The 17,371-nt window shown below is 40.2% G+C and overlaps 1 long non-coding RNA gene across 1 annotated transcript; it reads left to right on the forward strand.

Moving 5' to 3' along the window:
• The first annotated feature begins 1,872 nt into the window (after positions 1-1,872).
• Positions 1,873-16,371, forward strand: LOC145498085 (uncharacterized). The gene is made up of 3 exons (XR_014050777.1): positions 1,873-1,978; positions 12,513-12,607; positions 16,133-16,371. It is a non-coding gene; the product is annotated as an uncharacterized LOC145498085 (long non-coding RNA).
• Positions 16,372-17,371: the final 1,000 nt, after the last annotated feature.

Raw genomic sequence — 17,371 nt, forward strand, 5'->3', positions numbered from 1 at the left:
CCGCTCACGCGGTGCAGCTCACTAAGAACAGCAAAACTCCTGAAGGTAAGCTTAGGCCCTACTGTTTTCAAAAATTGGTATTTCTTGCTTAAGTTAGCTTTTAATTTCGTGGAATAGTTTTGTGTTGCGCTTTTATAATTTATACAGCGTGAAATTCAAATTCTGAGATCTCGCACGTGCCCGCCGTTGTTTTGAGCAGCAAGGTTCCGAGACTGACGTTTGTCAGAGATTATAACTTATAAAATAAAGCAACGCCTCAAAAATCCTCTCAGACAATACTAAAGGTGCTGAAAAATGCTCAAAGAATAAAAGGTGCTAAAATTATTGATTTAAAAAAACACAAAGGGGCGCCATCTAATATGCATAAATGTTGCACGTGGAAGGTAAACTTCTGTAAACTCGTTGGAGTGTGATTTTACTAGAGCGTGAGCTGTAAAATCTTGTTCAGTTTGTATAAAAAATAATTGGAAATCATCATTTGACAAATCTTGGGTTAGAATTGTATGAGTCACATGTAACACAATTTATTAGAATATTTGCTCTATATTTGTTTATAACATAACTAAAGCGAAACGCGCGCTCTGATTGGTTAATTCAGCGTCTACTATTTGCCCATGGGTGTACGCCGCTGACGTGCGTGCTAATGTTTACAAAGCAAATCTTTTGACAGACAATGTTTCCAAAGTAATGGCCAGAAATGCGAAACTGTCTTCACAGTTGTCTGAAGATGAAACTTTACCGAGTTACTGGTGTGCAGTCAGTTGTCATGAATGAATTTTCGCGCGCTTGTTTTCTCTTGTCATGTAAGACTACACGAACATTTTTTTGTGATGTAGTTCAATAAAAGGACTTCTGTTGTTCCAATGTCTCAATGTTATGTTATAAAACAAATGGTAAACGCCATAGCATGCACTATTGAGTTATGGATGCACTTGGGAGGTTTGCTAAGCACTCAAGAAGCTAGAGTCGCACTCGGCTATCACCTCGTGCGACTCTTACGCTTCTTTCGTGCTTAGCAACCTCCCGCGTGCATCCATAACTCAATAGTACACGCTATGGCGTTTACCATTTGTTAAATATCTAACAAGTAGACTACAGCCCGAGCTTTTTATCAGCGAATAGTCAACAAGGTGTAGCCAAGTTGATTCTCGCTCATAGAAACCAAGGACCAGTAGTCTAGTAATTTTGTCTTAGTAGAAATTCTAAAGGATTACAGCACAAAACCTACGATTTCAGTTAAGCTTGAAATAAGGAATAATGTTCAGTTTCAAGAGCAGCATGTGCATAATCATTGTCTATCAGTATTTATAGTTCACCACTAAATGTTCTCCAATTCTTATTGGTTGAAACTGATCATGTGACATGACAGTGTTCATCAGCTGAGAGACACTATCTGCCCATAGTGCCTATTTGAGGAAAATACCTGTATGGATAGTACTCAACCGTGAAAATTTCTCCATAAACAAACAGACGTATAAAAATTGAAAGATGCAATTTGTTTGGTTTTTGTCTGTTTTCTTTCTCAAGTTTCACATAAGCATGATAACACATCAAAGCAATGGAGAGATTCTGTAGATGGGGTGCAGAGCCACCCTAAATTTTCAAGACCACTGGTCTCACATCTTTGCATCAGTAAGTACTGGGATGTCCTGCTTCCAGAAATTAGACAATTCATAGCACTGGTCTTTCCCATAAACACCTTTCTTATCGTGCACCACTGCCATCTTGGAAAGTTTGTAGCAGATGACAAAATATGTAACTTGTTGCACTCTAATATCATGTTGTGTGAAGTAGAGATTCACAGTTTTTCTCATATATCTTTTTTTTTGTTGGACCAAGGACAGACTGAATAAACAGGCAAGAGGCAACAAAAAAAAAAATAAAGAAGCAAGGGAGCTTTAGAATTGTTGATGGATTCACTGTCTAAATGCAGCATTTTTAACTACAAGAAGCCAAAGCAGTCACCTTGACTGACCAGGTAAATAATTATATTGTTTTCCATATACTTTAGGAAGGCATGGTTACCATGTGGTTAGTGCACTAGACCCTGGATTGAGTAGTCCAGGGCCAGGTTGTTTGAAAACCAGTTAGCACTGACCCAGAATTAAAAGTTAACCAAAATATTAATTTTTTTTGTATTGAAATGTTTTTTACTGCTTATGTTTTGAGTAGTTTGTGATCATTCAAACTAAAAACAGAAGGGCCAACAGTGTAAACTGAAAACCTCACCGAAAAGTCTCAAAACTGAAATCAAAATTCTTGCTACATGTAATCCTGGGTTGACTTAATCGGGCTTTGAACATCCTGACCCAGGTTATAGCCCTGACTGGGAAAATTGTGTTGTGTTCTTGAGCAAGACATTTTACTCTCATGGTGCCTCTCTCCACCCAGGTGAACATTGTGTATAAATTAGTTCTGGCAGTTAAATTTAATGCTGGGGGTTAACCATGCAATGGGCTAGCATCCCATCCAGGGTGGAGAAGGAATCCTCCTAGTCTCTTTATGCTACAGAAACCCAAGGTACATGTAGGTGCTGGCCTGATGGGCCACTTGACTCATATGCAGACTTTATCATATGCTGGCATCTGACATTACCAATTTTAGCCCTTCTCTTGGACTAGGCTTGGAACTGTACTGTTTTAAATGGCTGTGCTAGTTTTTTTAGGTAACTCTCTACTGTATCTTTCATTGTGTTTAAGTCATAAATTAAGTTTGCACTGTTCTGTTGCATGGTGTGACATGTTGCGTGACATATCGTTACATCGTTACGTCATTTAGTTCCCGTATGTTAGATGGCGTCAGTTCCATGTGGACTTCACTTGAAATAAAGCCTGTGCTTGTGTTTTCTTGCCGGACTTCTGTTGTCCCGTCTTTCTTGAGTTTAGCTGATTGATACATGGTGACAGCGGTTGAGAATCTGCTCAGAACCACTGCAAGTCATGCCTGCAACCGGAGTTGAAGCTGACACCGTTTCTGCACCAACCTTGAGCGCTGCTCAACCGAATCGCCCGCCATTACCACATGTAAAACCTCCTGCTCCACTCAACCTTGCGGACTGTTCACCGAAAAAGTGGAAATTATGGAAACAAACCTGGATTAACTACGCGGTTGTAGCGAAGATTACCAGCCAAGATGCTCAATATCAAAAAGCCCTTTTTCTCTGTACCATCGGTCAAGGTGCATTGGAGATCTTCAACGCCTTTCGGTACAACACTGGCGAAGACCCCGAAAAGATCGACACCATAATAGCCAAGTTTGACGAGTACTTCACAGGTGAAGTCAACGAGACGTATGAATGCTTCAAGTTCAACCAAAGAAATCAAGAAGTCGGCGAAAGCTTCGATGCATACCTGATCGCACTACGAAACATGGCTGAAACATGTAACTTCTGCACTTGCCCTCGAATGACTGATTCTCTTCTTCGAGACCGTATTGTTCTCGGCATCAGAAATGGCGATGCCAGAAAAAGGCTCCTTCAAGAACGAAAGCTGGATTTAATGAGATGTATTGATATTTGCCGCACATCTGAAAGTGCCACAACTCAACTGCAGGCAATTGGTGCGAGTGAAAAAGTTGAGGAAGTCCACTGGGTAAACCAATCACGTAGAGCGAATGGCAAACGGAGTGACCCCCCTGAACCATCATCTGACAGGAAAACCACGCAGTCACGAAAGCTCAAGTGCAAATTCTGCTTGTAGACTCATGTTCTGAAAAAAGAATTGTGTCCTGCATGGGGTAAACGGTGCAATGCATGCGGGAAAATGAATCACTGGAAGGGCTCTGTGGTCTGTGAGACGAAAGGAAAGGTGCACCTAGTGAATCAGGCCTGTGACTCCTCTGACTCCGACTCGGATGTGGCCTCTGTAAAGACCCTTAATGCTTTTGTCAATGGTGTTGCATCTAGGAAGGATAAGCCAATCTATTGTGAAATGAACATTAACTCCAGCCCAGTCAAACTGCAAATAGACTGTGGAGCTACTGTCAGCATCATTCCCAGAAATTGCATAGGCAACAGTGAAATTCAGCCATCCAACATTTCCCTCGAAATGTGGAACAAAGCAAAAATGAAAGCACTTGGTACCTGTAAACTCCTCCTAGAGAACCCCAAAACCTCCAAGAAGTACATGGTGAAGTTTGTTGGTGTTGAAGCTGAACTAACCCCACTGCTGAGTCGCAAGGCAGCTGAGAAGATGAAGCTGATCACAGTCAACTATGATAAGTTTGAAAGTGTTAATGGAGTAGTTGAAGGCCAGCAAGACGTCTTAAAAGCTTTTCCTGATGTATTCAATGGCGACATTGGCACCTTATCTGGCTCTGTACGTCTGACCATCAAGCCCGATGCAGAGCCGGTACTTCGTCCACCGAAAAGGCTGCCTGTTGAGCTGCGAGACCAGGTTAAGCAGGAGCTTGACAGACTGGTCGGGGTAGGAGTTCTCGCTCCCGTAGATGAACCCACCGACTGGGTAAATCAGATGGCAGTTGCAACCAAAAAGGATGGAAGTCTTCGGATCTGCATAGATCCACGATCCCTTAACCTCGCGTTAAAGCGGGAACACTACCAGCTTCCTGTACTGGATGACATCCTCCCTGACCTTGCAAAGGCGAAAGTTTTCAGCAAAGTTGATCTGAGTCATGGTTATTGGCACTGTACCTTGGAAGAAGAGTCCAGTCTGCTTACCACTTTCTCTACCCCATTCGGGAGGTACAGGTGGAGACGTCTTCCCTTTGGACTCTCTGTTAGCTCTGAGATCTTCCAAAAACGACTCCATCAAGCCCTGGAAGGACTGGTGGGTGTTGCCTGTATAGCTGATGACATATTGATCTATGGTGTTGGAGACACCATTGAGGATGCCACGCAGGACCATGACAGAAACCTCACATCACTCTTCCAGCGCTGCGAAGAGAAATCCATCCGCCTCAACAAGGAGAAAGTGACCCTGAGAGTGAAACAACTGGATTTCATGGGGCACCAACTCACTACAGAGGGTCTGAAACCAGATCTAAGTAAGGTAGAAGCTATCCTAAAGCTGCAAACACCAAAGACCAAGGAGGACATTGAAAGACTTAACGGAACTGTTAATTATCTTGCAAAATTCCTTCCAAAGCTTTCCCAAGTAATGGAACCACTCAGAAGACTGACACAAAAGGGAGTCGAATGGTACTGGGGCGATGCTGAAGACAAAGCTTTCAATGAAGTGAAACAACTAGTCACCCAGGCTCCAATCCTTGCCTACTACATTCCTGACAAAGAGCTTGTTATACAGTGTGATGCCAGCAGCCTGGGAATTGGTGCCGCACTTATGCAAGAAGGTCGACCACTGGCATACGCTAGCAGAGCACTTACAGATCCTGAGACCCGTTATGCCACCATAGAAAAGGAGATGCTTGCTATTGTCTTTGCACTGGAGAAGTGGCACCACTTTGCCTTTGGTCGCCAGGTAGTTGTCAGATCGGACCACAAGCCACTTGAAGCCATCACCAAAAAACCGCTTGACAGGGCACCGAAACGTCTACAAGGCATGTTGCTCAGAAGTCTGGCCTATGACATAGAAGTGCAGTATTCTCCGGGTCACACACAGCACTTGGCAGACATGATGAGCCGATCATACCTACCAGCTGATGGCCAAGAAACCTGCAATGAATTTGAAGTTGTCAATGCCGTCCAATTCCTGCCCATTGGACAAGGGTAGTTACAGAAGTTTTGAGTGGAGACTGAACAAGACGACACCTTACAAGCCCTGAAGAGCACCATACTGAAAGGCTGGCCTGAGGACAAGTCCAACGTTCCTTCCCAACTGGTCCCCTACTACAGCATGAGAGATGAGCTTAGCATTTATGATGGGCTCGTTTTCAAAGGTGAGCACCTTGTTGTACCCCAGGGACTTAGGGCCGAAGTAAAGAGAGACATACATGCATCCCATGCTGGTGTTGAAGGCTGTCTCAGGAGGGCACGGGAAAGTGTGTATTGGCCTGGCATGAACTCTGAACTCAGACACTGGATTTCAACCTGCAAGCCCTGTAGGCTGTTTGAAATCTCGCATGGCAAAGAGACCCTCATGTCCCATGAAGTGCCACAGAGGCCGTGGGAGAAAGTAGCTGTTGATCTATTCTCCCTGAACCAGACAGACTACCTGGTGACAGTGGATTACTATAGTGGCTATTGGGAACTGGACAAGCTGCACCGTGTAGATGCTGAGACTGTGGTGAAGAAACTCAAGGCTCATTTTGCCAGACATGGCAGTCCATGTCAGCTCGTAAGTGACAATGGCGCTCAATTTACAGCTGCAGAATTCAAGAGAATGACAAAGACCTGGGACATTGAGCATAGTGTTACATCCCCCTACAACAGCAAAGCCAATGGCAAGGTAGAGGCAGCTGTCAAATCTGCCAAACGACTGCTTCGCAAGACTGCCAAAGCTGGAGACGATTTCTACTTGGGGCTCCTTGCTGAACGCAACACCCCATCACAAGGCATTGGAAGCAGTCCAGTCCAGAGGCTCATGAATAGAAGAACAAGAACTCTACTGCCTACAACTAGCACCCTGTTGGAGCCAAGGACACTCAACTCGGCTCACGAGAGAGAGAAATTGAAGGAAGTCCAGCAAAGGCAAGTCCGGTATTACAACACCAACGCCCAAGATCTACCCCCTCTGAGCGAGGGTGACACTGTGCGAATGAAGCCGTTTGTACTGGGAAAAAAGGAGTGGAAGAAGGGAGTTGTCGTGGAAAGGCTCGATGAGAGGTCATATGAAGTGGAGACAGGAGATGGGACGTCTTACAGACGAAACAGAGTTCATCTGAAGAGAACCAATGAGCTGCCTCCTGAGGTTACTACTAATTTACCACCACAAGTCTCAAACACTCCTGACACAACCGGTGACTCAACTTGTCAAGGAGAGTCAAGCAGCACCCTGGATACCGGTACTTCCCTTGTTGAACTCAACCGAGAGATAGCTGAGTCGGACTGTGGTGTGATAACAAGGACCCACTCAGGACGGATTGTAAAAAGACCATCCTATCTCGCAGATTACAATACTTGACTGTCATGCTTCTTGGCCTCAGTTACTGAGCCTTGAGTACTGAACACTGAACCTAACTTTAACATCGCATGTTTGATTAGTTTGTTGAACACTTGTTATGGTTCACTATTATTGAACATTGACATTTGAATACTAAAGAGACTTAATAGAACTTGCTGTGTGGCTACAAGGCCAGGCCCATGATCATTGGACTTTGAAGGGGTTATAGACATTGAACACTTGCCAATGAACATTTATTATGCTAGATTTGCATGGCTCATTATTTTCTTATTTTATTTTATTTCATATTTCATTTTTACTTGCTTTTTCTATATTGGGGGAGATGTGACATGTTGCGTGACATATCGTTACATCGTTACGTCATTTAGTTCCCGTATGTTAGATGGCGTCAGTTCCATGTGGACTTCACTTGAAATAAAGCCTGTGCTTGTGTTTTCTTGCCGGACTTCTGTTGTCCCGTCTTTCTTGAGTTTAGCTGATTGATACACATGGCAACAAAGTTACCCACTTTTTACCATCAATTGCATCTGTCTAAAAAATTAAGCCAGTGACCCCATATTTTTTTTTTCAAAATCTTTTTATTTCACACAGAAGAAGAAACAGGTTAAATTATGAACAATTCTGTGGAGTAGATTTTGCATAAATTTAAAAAATTGAAATTTCCAAGTTGGAGGAATTCCACTCCACAATTGTTTTACATATTCGCACATACATTCTGCTTTTGCTGTAAGTTGATCAATTTATTACATTAGAAAAGTAGGGTAACCAGATCAGTTTTTGAGCTATTAGCTTTGTGGATAAGGAATTTTTGGTATACACAAATTAAAATCTCAACTTTGCAAGATCACCCCTTGCGCACACGTGAAGGCTGATCAGTAAAGCCTACAATTCTATGCAAATCTTGGATGTTGTTGCTCCCAGCAGTATTTTCTTTTTCGCTGTTGTCATTAGCAGCACAAGCGGTAGAAGAAGAGTACCATAAGTAACCGAAGGTGAGACTGGCCAAGTGAAACGAACAAAGAAAACCTGAAGAGTAGTTTTTCCCTTGCTGTTTGTTTAGATTGATAGCCAGCACAATCGATCGCAACATCAACATCACAGTTTTAATTTACAACCCAGCGCAGTGGTTTAAAGGAGTGTTTTCCCTTTGATATTGCCTGAAGGATGGATGTTTTTGAACGTGAAAGTAACAAACAACTTACTACACTTGGCAGAAAGCACAGCTGCCATGTTTGTTTTGATTTTTGCAAACTTTAAATCTTGTGCACTACATTATCTCGCAACCCCTCGAGTGATCGCATGGTGCCTCGCGCTGATGTGCCCGCTAGGATCCTGGGGCCTGTTTCTCAAAGGTCCCACAAAAGTTTTGCTCCCGGAAAGCCATAGCAAATCGCAAACCTTATGATTACAGAGCTGTTTTCTTTACATATTCTTAATATGACCAGAAGTTCATACAAGAGGTTCAGGTGTATGCACCTTTCTGCTTCTAGTTACAGATTAACTAAAAATAGCTTTGCAGGCCCTAAAAGTTTGTGGGGCTTTCGAGAAACAGGCCCCAGGCATCTCACGGAAATAAGTCCCAAAGCTTGCTAAAATATTCCGAGCTAGCATTACAAAAAGAATAAAATCTATGTGAGGCTTTCAGTCATCTTGTAGTAAAGAGGCCAAGCTGAGGGAAAGTGGTGAGCACAAGCAGAAAATCATTGCTATGCTGGATACCTTGTTTATGTTTAGCATACCAATTTTCCACTTGTGCTCACTGCTTGACCTCAGCTTGGCAAGGTTAACGCCTGCAGCCATAAGTTAAGTGCGACAAATATTTCACTGTAGTGCAAGATGAGAAAATTTAGCATGCTTGGGGGAAATCATTGGAAAGCAATCACTTGTTTTATAAATTCAAGATATACAGAAATGTACAATAGCATGGTGTTTCAAAACAAAAAAAAATCATGAAGACATAAAGATCATAAAGATGGCAAACAACATGAGTGAAAATCAGTGCAATATTTTCCTGAGTTGAGGCTGAAAATTAGTGACCTTAAAGTATTTCAATTTATATGAAACTCCAGGATTACGTTGAAAATGGATTAATCTCATTGAGGGTCAAGTCTAAAAGAAAAATTCATCAAAAAACTGTGTTTTCATTCCCACCCAATTTAATAATAAATTCTAGGGGCAATTTTTGACAAAAAGCAAAATAACACCCCACACCAGATGATATTCAAGCCAATGTTTCTGAAAATCAAATGGAGCGATTTCTCTGAGATTTCAATCGAGATAATTAGATGTTGTAAGATTCATTTAGACCAGAATACCATTCAGTCAAGTTTTGTGGACATAGTTTGCAATAACTAAAACAGCTTTGTTTTTGTTGAATTTTAACACCTTGAAACTTCACCAACAATTTTCTCGAAAACACTCTCGTACATTTAATATGTTAAGTAACCTATAGTGTAAATTAATTTTAATTCAGCAAAATGCTACAACTGCTCCAAAATTGGGCATTTAGCTTCTGTTTGCCACTTTAAGGATGAAAGAAAGAAAGGTAAAGTTCATAGTGTACAGGCTTTGGAATCAGGCAATGATGAGTGTCAGAATGATGATGAATTAGGAATTTATTCTCTGTATTCACTTGACCAAAATGTGCCCAATCGCAACAGGTGTACGATAGAAACGAAAATCAATGGTAAACCAATGTACAGTATGATGGAGTTAGACATAGCAGCAGATTTCTCAATAATGAGTCAAATTGAATATCTGGAGAAGTTTGCAGATAAGCCTCTGACTCCCTCGAAGGTAACACTGAAGACATACATGTTGGGTGAAGTACTTGATGTGTCAGGCGAAATTATCTAAATACAATGTGACATAGTGTACAAGGGTAAACAATACTCTTTGCATTCTTGTAGCTATTTATCAGCTAAACCTCTACCTTACTCAGTAAAAACTGGCTGCAGTACATTAACTTAGAGCAGGATGAGATATTTTGTATTCCTGAGGGAGACCCTGTGAGTGCTGATAGTCAATTGAATGATTTGCGGTCTAAATGTAGTGCAATGTTTACTGAGTTATGAAGGCATGAAGGGTCTTGAGGCACCTGTGACCATGAGAGGTGACGCAAAACCCGTATTTATGAATTCAAAGCGCATAGAGTTCCATATGTATTAATAGAGCAAGTTGAAAGGGAGTTACACAAACTCAAAAAAACATGGGTTCATAAAGAAAACTGGCAGGTCGTGTTGGGCTAGCCCATATTGTGGTTGTGCCAAGGGCTAAAAGCACTGTTAGAATTTGCAGAGAACAAGTCAACTCTAAATCAGTCTGTTGAAGATGAGCAATATGTTTTACCCACAACTCAGGATTTGTATAGTGCACTAGTTGGCTCTAAGGTATTTAGTAAGCTTGATCTATCACATGCTTAAGCCCAGCTGAATGTTGACAAAAAACATCAAGAATACCTAACAATTACTACTCACAAAGGCCTTTATTTCTACTTAAAATTGCCCTATGGGGTCAGGTCATCTCCAAAATATTGCAAGCAAAGATGGATCAAATTCCTCAAGGGATTGAGAAATGTGTTTGTAAACAGGATGACATCTTAATAGGGGGAAATGACTGGCAGGAAAATCTGTGTTGGACAGGTTACACAAGTACAATTTGCATTTCACACACACTTAGCTCAAGTGAGAAACATTATGCCCAAATCGAATGGAAGGGCTTGTCTATCATATTTGGGGTGAAAAGATTCCATCAGGTTCTATATGGAAGAAAGTTCACTTTAGTGACTGACCACCAGCCATTGTTGGCTATTTAGGGCCCTAAAGCTGCCATACCCACACTTGTAGCTGCCTGTATGCAGCATTGGGCAATTGTCCTTTCAGCATATGACTATAAAATTGAGTGCAGGAGCTCTGAAAGCACAGCAACTGTGCACTCTTTAGATTACCCCATGAAGATTCTAAGATAGGCAGTGAGAGCGAGATCTACATTGTTAGTGTTACTGATAAGGATTTCAGTATAACTGCAAAAGATATTGGGAAAGCCACATTGCTGGACCCAGTGCTAAGCAAAAGTACTTGACTGGGTCATGATGGGATGGCCAGAAGCTTTTGCTGAAGATTTAAAACCCTACTATATCTGTCAGTATGAACTTTGTTCTGAACAAAATTGCATTCTTTTGGTTCCTCTTTACCACCCACAATCAAATGGTGCAGCCGAAAGAGTGGTCAGAATAGTAAAAGAGGCACTTGTCAAACAGGTTTTAGAGGGAAACTGTAGGTCTATCAAACATAGGCTAGCAGATTTTCTTTTAAGGTATCGTGCCACCCCACACAGGACCACTGTGAGGTACTGTGCCAGCTTAACTGTTGATGAGACATTGCCTGCATACGCATTTAAGTCGAATGAAACCTGATCTAGCCCAAACAATAGAGAGTAACCAGAATAAGCAGAAGGAATATAAGGATTTAAAGAGTCCTCAAGATACAATGGAGGCTGATTGTAGAGAATGACGTAGTTTGAGTGAAAAATACTCAAGCCAGTAGCAATACTGAGAGGTGGATTCTGGAGAAGGTAGTTAAGGTCTGTAGACCCAGAACTTATTTGGTTAAGACTGGCCATAAAACAAGACATGTTCATGTTGAACATTTGATCAAAGCTCGTGATAAGGTGCTCAATGAAACTAGAGAGTTAGATATACCTGTCCCAGAATTGTGTGAACAATCTAACTTAGGTATAGATGATAGCCAAGTTTCAACTGGTGTGCTGCAGCCGCCAGTCAGTTTCTCAGATGAAGATAATGAGCCAAATTCTAGTGTTAATGAAGAGCATGTAAACACTCCTTCACCAGTTGTTTTGAGGCGATCAGAGAGAATCAGGAAAGCTGTTGTTTGACTGAGCCTGTAGCTAATGTAATAGCTAATATTGTGAACTTACTTGTTGTAAGAATATCTTATTCCTAAGAGGAAGCAGTGTAATATGTTACGTACCTTATAGTACATATTGTGTCAGTACTCAGAGTACATTGCAGTAATAAAGTTTTGTTGAAGCGGCCATGTTGTACGTGTTGACCTAGTGATTTATTTAGAGCCGAATTAACCGGCAGCGTTATTAAAGTACAATTTTTTCAATTTTGCCATCGTGTAGATGACTATTTCAGCTTTTACATGTAGACGCCGACATCATATTTCAAAAATTATCCCTTGATGGTAAGTTATTAATTTGGTCTCATGTAAAATGAGGTATGACATCATAATGTTGCTAATTGGTAACTCAGATCTTGGTACATACCTCATTTGAAACTGTAACACATCACTATCCAGTCCATACATGTAAGTGTTGACAAAACAAACCCTACTATCCGCTGGATAGTGATATATCTGCTCGATAGCATTATCCACCTTCCAAACAACCTGGGTCTGGTCAACATAAATAAAATGTTCTTGTTTCTAAAATTTGTTAAATCAACTTCAGATCATCTGGATGGACAGTGGACAAGCTTTGATAGACAGTGGAGAAATGATGAAGGACAGTGGAAAGCCTAAAATGAGCAGATGCTCACTCACCAGGTAAACATGCTTATTTTGTAACCTGCTTTACCGGACAATCATTATCAAATTTAGGGAAAAGTGATCTTAACTGGTAATTATCTCCTCATGGCTCTTGTTGATAAGATAAGATATGTAAGAACCTTTGTTTTAAGTGATACTATGACGAAAATCATATCTTTCCTATCACATCCATTTTAAAACATAAACAATTAGCTTGTGTCAGAAGAAAAATGCTGATTACTATATTCAAATTATCTCTTTTCGTTCCAGAGATATTCAAGTTTTTAAAATATGCAAATTAGCCCAGTGATGACATCAGCCAATTTGTATCAAAAATGTTTGATTCTTTTCAGTAAGATTCTACCCCCACAATATGAGCTTAACAGTTTGGTTACCATGGCAACATACTGGGTTTCAGACCTTCCCAATATTAAAGGCATTTCTGGCCACCTTTGGCGTTCCATTTTGATATTTGCAAATGGTGCCTCATATGCTTGATCCAGCAAGCATATAAATGTGTTAGCTCAAGTTTGTGGCCTCGCTTAATGTTTTGTGAGCTGAAAATCTCTAACATATTGAAACAAAGTGGGTGGGGACTGGAAAAGAGTGAGTTGCCATGGGAACATAATTTTTCACAGTGGTAGGTTTGTTTCCTGTAGAACCTTCAGCCTGCCAAGTTTCAATGGTCTGTGCTGCAAATTGACCACGATAGCTCTATTTATAAACTTGATATAAAATTGGGTTGAGTGCGTGACGTCATCAGTTATCTCATTTGCATATTTTACACAGTTTTCAAACTTAAATATCTCCGGAACTAATGCAGATATTTGCAAATGGTAAACGGCATTTTTATTCTTTCATGGAATTCTATGTGATATACCTAAAAAATCAAGGGGAAAAAATTTGGTCATAGTACCACTTTCAGTGTCAAATGTATTTAGCCCTAGTGGACAAATCGGGGACACTAAACAAGAGCCTTAAGTACTAATAAAAAAAATGCTAAGCTGATTAAAATTAAGTACTTTGTAACACGTTACTACCGGCAGATTTACTAAAAATAAATTACTTTTAGCACAGTATGATTTTTAAATGCACATATGATAACTTTTTGCACTTGAGGTAATGGGAAAAAAATGGAGTTTTTGTGTATCTTCTTTTAACAATAAGTGCAGAAATTCTCATGCACTCATTGCCTAATTTTCATTGTCAATACGCAGACAGACATATGAATTTATAATTTATGCGATGCAGCAACAAGCAGGAGCAGACAATTTGACAATTTGTTCTTGTTAAAAAGCAAATTGTTGTCAGTTTTTCATGCATCTGTAATGTTATTGACAATGAATTTCATGATAACATTGTCAAGGTAGTAAGCAGATTCACTCAGCTATTGCCTCGTGGATCCACAGCTACTTTGACAATGTTATGATGAAATTCATGATCAGTAACAGGATAGACGTGCATGAAAAACTGATGTCAATTTGTTAAATGGCACCAATTTGCACCCCCCCCCCCCCCTGTCAAAAAAAATTTTCTTCAGGGACAAATCACATCATCTCCATGTTCATCCATTTGCTTTCTTTCGAATAACTGTACAATATGGCTGACTTTCGAGTGTCCATGCAGCTTATTGTGGACTGTAGCGGATAAGTTGTTTAATATTCAAAGGTTGAAGTTAGTGTTGGCATTTAAAAACCTTGCAAACATGTCATCATGAAATGTGTACGACTTTTCATACACACAGAAAGTTGCAGTTTGGCTGGGTGTTGTGTACCCTCTTCTCTTCGACCAAAACCAACATTGCTTTCCGCTGAATAAATCAAAGGAGGACATGTGTAGTTTCACTTCGGTGGCCTAGATTTCTGGGCACAAAATATGTAACATCAATGCAACAAAAGTGTTTACATAGGAAAAGAGTTCAATCAACTCCGCACAGGATTACTTTGTACACTAACATGTCCTCCACTTCATTGGTTTGGAGGTAAAAATGCTCAATAGCTGTTCCCCCAGAGCCAAGGCAATTCAAAGTCATGTTGGTAAACAGAATAATTGTCCTAGTTTTGGTAATAAAAGTATGTTGTCTCACATACCAACAGAACAGGCAAAGTTTGTGTCAATTTATATGGCCCAGAATCATAGGGTTCCGGTCACTATAAAGTATGGACTACAAACTGTGGAGTGTAGACTACAGACTCAGTGTAAAACGCAGACTGAGGTATAAAATGCAGACTGAGCACTACGGACTGGGTATAAAACACTGACTGAAGTATAAAATGCGGACTGCGGACTAAATGCAGCCTGAGACCAACTGTAGCCGTGTTTCATAATGACCAGTCGTACGGTAACTAATATTACGTAATACATGTATAAATGAGAACAAACCCTCTTGTATGCATGTGCTCTCTGATCAATTCATTTGTTTTCACCCCTGCTGGAGGGAGGCCAGTTTTACATGTACCTAACAGCTCAGGCACAAAATGCTGTTCCTAGAATTTTTGCTTTTTTTAACGTACCAAACTTACCAATACTTAAATGCTTTCTTTCCAAAAAGAAGTTGTTGCTAAGTGTAGAACACATGTTAGTATGACTTCAAAGCTTGCCAATAAGGCTTTTCATTCAACCAAGAAATCTTAGAAACAGATTTTCATTTTTGTACCAAACAGATTATTTCCAAGATCACTCGGATCATGGTACATCAAAGAAACCATTTAGAATCCACTCTGAGCAAGGAATCATCAGTTCGTTTCTGAATTAACAAAATTCAATCAATTTTGGTTTAGTGTTTATGAATTTCATCATTATTTTCCATTAAATTCATAACTTTCATTGCACCTCTCCTGAATTCTCTTGCACCTGAGAAACTTGCAAGTTTTGCTACAAACAAGCAAATCAATCAAGAAACCAAAACAGACTTGTATGCACTCATATGCAATGTTTCCAGCCATGGGAGGCCAAGTTTGCCTCCAAGACCAGTTGTCCCATAAAATCTCAATTTTCTCCTTTTTGTCAAGCACAAAAACTGCAAAGAACTGAATTTTGCATGTTTTTTAAGCTCCATTTAGTCCTCGTCATTACTCCTTATGACGACAATTATAAAATTTTAAAAAGCACTAAAAAGTTCCTTTAAATAATTTATGATCCTTAGTTATTTATTGTGTATCAACCCCACTAAGGGCTAATCTAATTTGGAGGATACAGTCAAACTTCGATTATCCCAACTCATGGGGACCAAGGTAATTAGCACAATGATATTGAAATCAAGGGTCTGAACAATCAAATATTGCATGAATGTTAATGAGACAAAAATAAAACCAAGTAAATTTTAAAAGCTGTATATTCATTAATAGCACCAAAACAACTTTGAGCTAATTGGATTATAATTCCGTAGTGTTAAATTCTTTTTGTCACTTTTGATGCATGTGAGTGCTGTTTTTTGGTCTAAGAAACCAAGACAAATTGTAAATAAAACCTCTATCTTTCTTGGTGTCTAGAGCTGAAGATTGGATTCCACAATGATTTATCATGTTGGTTGTTTCATCACAGGATGCTAGACAGCTGAGATCATTACAAGACAGCATGGACTGGAGAGACTAGAAAAAACCAAGAGAAGACGACAAGATGGCTTAAGTAGATTGTCTATGATTTAAAATTTTTTTTTTTTGGCCTAGCCCGGGAGGCCTTTGAACGTGGGGTACAGCTGGCCCGGGGTTTTCCTCCTAGGGGCAAGTGGACGTACGGGGAGGTTTTTCACCCAGCTGTTGTTCCACAACCCCCGTTCAGGTTACAGGTAGTTGGTTATTTCTTTAGCTTGATAGACTCTTGGCTTTACTGCTTGCATTGGTTTTGAGCAAGTCAACCTGATGAACTCTAAACCATACATGTACAGTCACTAACTAATTAGAACAAACAACTCTCAACTGATGCTAACAACTACATGGTTTGTACTTGTCTTTCACCAAGCAGGTGACTTTTCAATACCTCAACTAAGCAATAGACAATTAACTGTGACTTCAAACAGAACCTAGTGTACACACACGTAGCTAACAATAGATTGATTGAATCTGACAACAACTACATGTACTTACATGTACTACATACAGATGACTTATTCACGATCTCAACAAACCAGCCAACAAACTTTTACTTCAAATAACAGACCCAACACAAACTTGACTTACAATAGATGGATTGAAACTGACACCAATAACTACTGACACCTTGCAAATGACTTATTTGTGACCTGGACAAACCAACCAGCAAACATGAACTTAAAACAGAACCAGTACAAACTTGACTAACAACAGATGGATTGAGACTGACATCATCTGACCCCAAGATCTACTAGCTTACACCTTACAACCGACTTATTCATGACTTCAACAAACCTAAAAGCTATTTGTGACTTCAGTGTAGGGTAATAAATTACAAGACTGTTGTTGACACTGCCAGGTACTACCGACTTCTTCTATGATTGCCACATAGGTGGTCCTCTGGATTTCAAGTGATGGGATGATGAAAGGATTTTTGTGTATTGGAATTTTCAATTCTGAGTGTTTCTTGGCTGGAAAAATTTGACAAGTATTTTTTGGGTGGCTTGATTTACGTAAGGATTTGTTTAGGGTATTCAAAACAATCTGAAGATTCATGGTACTGCCCCAGCCGATAAAGAGCAAACAATAGTAGATGTTCTTGGGTGTCCCTAGTGAAATTGCAAAGCTTAAATCTATTTACAATAAAGAAAGGTTGTGCATTTTCTCCTTTTCAACCAGCAAATTTTGTTTG

Source organism: Orbicella franksi, chromosome 9 (genome assembly GCF_964199315.1).
Source record: "Orbicella franksi chromosome 9, jaOrbFran1.1, whole genome shotgun sequence".
NCBI classification, from domain to species: Eukaryota; Metazoa; Cnidaria; class Anthozoa; order Scleractinia; family Merulinidae; genus Orbicella; species Orbicella franksi.